We start from the raw sequence: 3940 nt of genomic DNA on the forward strand, positions 1-3940 counted from the left end.
GTAGTGTGATGCAGGTAGCGAACGATAAAAAGGAGTTAGCCTGCGAAGTGCATCGGTTGGCTAGTTTGGGTGTTAGATTGCTTGATTCAGCTGAGGGTAATGTTTGGGTTTAGAGTAGTTTTGAATTCCGAATCCTCTCTAGTTTTGAAAGTGAAGGAAAAGCAGGATATGGATTCTCGTTTGGTCAAACTAAAAAGGTTAGTTAAAGATCAAAAGGTAGAGGTTTTCTTCCAAGGGGGAGATGGCGTATTGAGATTTCAAAATAGATTGTGTGTTCCCGATATTGATGATTTGAGGCAGAGGATTATGGCTAAGGCGCATGGCGCGCAATATTCTATTCATCATGGTGCTACTAAGATGTACCGCAATTTGCGGGAAATTAATTGGTGGAATGGTAGGAAGAGAGATATAGCTAAGTTTGTAGAGAAGTATAAAACTTGCCAACAGGTGAAGATAGAGCACCAGAGACCCGATGGTATGATGCAAGAATTTAGCATTCCTACTTGGAAGTGGGAAGTGGTGAACATGGATTTCGTGACCGGTTTACCTTTCTCCCGTCATCATCATGATTCTATTTTGGTCGTTATAGATAGGTTGACTAAGTCAACATATTTTCTGCCAATACATACATCTTTTACCGCTGAGGACTATGCTAAGCTGTACATCTGAGAGTTAGTCAGGTTGCATAGAGTTCCGTTGGCTATCATCTCCGATAGAGGTACTCAATTTACTTCTCAGTTTTGGAGATCCTTTTAGAAGGGTCTTGGCACCCAAGTTCGTCTTAGCTCCACTTTTCGTCCGCAGACGGACGGTCAAGCTGAGAGGACCATCTTGATCTTGGAGGATATGTTGAGGGCATGTGTTCTTGATTTCAAAAGAAGTTGGGATGAACATTTTCCATTAATTGAATTCGCTTATAACACTAGTTTTCATGCTAGCATTGTAATGGCTCCATTTGAGGCTTTGTATAGAAGGAGGTGTAGATCACCCATAGGTTGGTTCGAAGTGGGTGAGGCTGGTGTGAGTGGACCTGATGCTGTTTTTTAGGCTATAGAAAGAGTTAAATTGATTCAGGAGAGGTTGAAGACAGCCCAGAGTCGTCACAAGTCGTATGCAGATGTGAGAAGAAGATCTCTTAAGTTTAAGGTTGATGATTTGGTGTACTTGAATATTTCATCCATGAAAGGGGTGAAAAGGTTTGGAAAGAAAGGGAAACTTAGTCCCCGATATGTAGGCCCTTATAGAGTTATGAATTATGTTGGGAAAGCATCTTATGAGATTGGGTTTCCTGCAGAGTTGTCAGTTGTCCACCCTATCTTTCACGTTTCTATGCTCAAGAAGCACATTGGTGATTCTGTTCTGGTTGAACCATCAGAAAGCTTTGATATTTGGGACAGTCTTTCTTATGATGAAGTTTCAATCGAGATTCTAGATCATCAAGTCCGTAGACTAAGGAACAAGGAAGTTCCCTTGGTTAAAGTTCTGTGGCGAAATCAATCAGTTGAGGGTAGTACTTGGGAAACAGAAGTAGATATGCAAGTTAAGTACCCCCATCTCTTATCCACGAGTTCAAAACAAGCTGAAGGTACTATTCTTTTTTAATTCAGTTTTCTACTAATCCAGCGTATTCAGCTATATAGATATCCATTCTATGACTCGTGCATCCTATGAAGTACTCAAAAATCTAGAGTGAAGTAAGTCAGTTGCGCGATATTGTTCCCATAAAGTATTTCCAATTTCCAAAGAAAGAGTATACGTCAGTACTTTGAATGTACTTGTATGCTAAGTGAGGTAGCTGATGTGCATGGGTTCAAATGCATGAGATGATAACTAACTGAGTGAACATCATGGAGTAACTGGATGAGAGTACATGCAAAACTGTAACTACTGAACATGCTGAATATGCAATACTTTGCATAGAACGTATTTCTTAATTAGTCTGAAACTGAAGTACTGAGTTCTGATAACTGAATACTGACAACTAAAGTTTAGATTGATATTGAGGTACTGATTTCTGATGGATAGGTAACTAATAACTGATAGTCATGGTTTTGTAGAACTGTCTGAGTTTTTTACTGAATACTGAGACTAAAACTGTAACTGTGGGAGTTATCATCTAACTGACATACTCTGATTTATAAACTGAGTTGGGGTCCAACCTGTGACCCCAGTTGGAAGGGTGTTAGCACCTTGCTCCACAATGTTGGGTCAACCCTAATCTGGTAGGAAGACTCATGAAATATATATATTATTACGTCAACCCTAGTCTGGCGGGAGGACGACTTATCCTACGCTGGCTACGTAGTTCTATAATGCAGAGACTGCTACTAAGGTTCAAACCCTCTGCTCGCAGAAATGCCCCTATCCCTGAGTTCGTTTGGTGCTAAATCCTACTCTCAACTAAATCGACATTGAACTGATCACTAGATTGTGATAGGCTTGACTGAACTGACACTGATCATGTTGACTGACTGAACTGAACTGAGTTCTCTGAGTTCTGCTAACTGACTAAGTACTACTATTCTTGACCTTTACTAGAATGATTCTATAACTACTGCAACAAAGTAAAAATCTAGATTTTGGGTAATAAATACCCCCAGGACTCGATAGTATCAATAATAAAGCATGATAAATCTTGAAACCATAGCAACAGTCAATTGTTCACAATTCATTCATTGAGGCATTTAGTCAAACCAATTGTTCACAATTCATTCATTGAGGCATTTAGTCAAACACTTAGAGGTTATGAGCTTGTACATGGATGAGAACACATGCTAACATATCATGATTACACTATTCAATTCACATGGACATTTTATCAAACACTTGGGAGCATGATTGTGATACATAAAGAATAATATATAGGGCATTATAACTTCAACATGTAATCTTACAAACTCAAGGGTTTTGACATGAGAAATTCATAATTCAATACACATGCTAACATAAGTTCATGAAACTCATAAAATATCTTAACTTGAAACCATACAACAACACAAACATGAGCATAATTTAATTTATAGAATGAGAATCATAATTCAAGTTTTGAAAAGGGTTCTTGAACCCCAAGGGTATAAGGAAACCCAAGAATGAACCCCTAACAAACCTAAGTGACGGAATTCATGAAGATTGTTAGGGATTTTTGGTACTTGATCTTGAGCTTGATGAACTAGGTTTTCTTTCTTGAGATGATTTTGTGAATAAAGAATGAGTTTTGCTATTTGGGATATCAAATTTTGTTTTAAGGCTGAATAATGTAAGGGGAAAATAACCCATTTACCCCCACAAACCCGGATAAAAAATATTGGATGGGGTTCCCATCGTGTCGCGACCCCTGCTTGGTTCAAACAGCCCTCGTAACGTGACCCCTGCTTAGGTCAAGCATCCCTCACGGTGCGACCTTGAGCCTGGGTTAACTGGACCTCATGGCGTAGCCCTACTGCGACCCCTTGCTATTTTAGACATCCAAACTCACCCTTATGCTAGTCCAAAAAATCTAAAACTCGCTTGAGATGACCTACAAGTGACCCTGATCATATATCAACTTGAAAATTAACATACTAAGTTTAGAAAGATTGAAAATAAGATCCTCCAATTTCAAAGGCTAAAAATGATTCTAAGTCTTAATACTTAGATGAAATGTTCTAAGTCTGGGACCTCTTTTGGCATGCTATATAGGACTAAAATGACTAGGATTATATCAATACATATCATACCAGCCCCAAGCCTACGTTACAAGCCAAATAAAGTCCTATACTGTTCCTAGTGTGACTGTCTGACAACTTAAGAAAAGAGTATAAGGGAAAGATTATGGTATTTTGTGCACACCGGTGATACCTTTGTGTGAGAGAGATTTATTTGTATATCCCTGAATAGAGGATTCTATCCATAAAGAGTGAATGGGATTTCTTTGATGGTAGTGCACATGGGTTATATTGCT

Source organism: Capsicum annuum, chromosome 6, assembly GCF_002878395.1.
Source record: "Capsicum annuum cultivar UCD-10X-F1 chromosome 6, UCD10Xv1.1, whole genome shotgun sequence".
In the NCBI taxonomy this organism is placed as follows: Eukaryota; Viridiplantae; Streptophyta; class Magnoliopsida; order Solanales; family Solanaceae; genus Capsicum; species Capsicum annuum.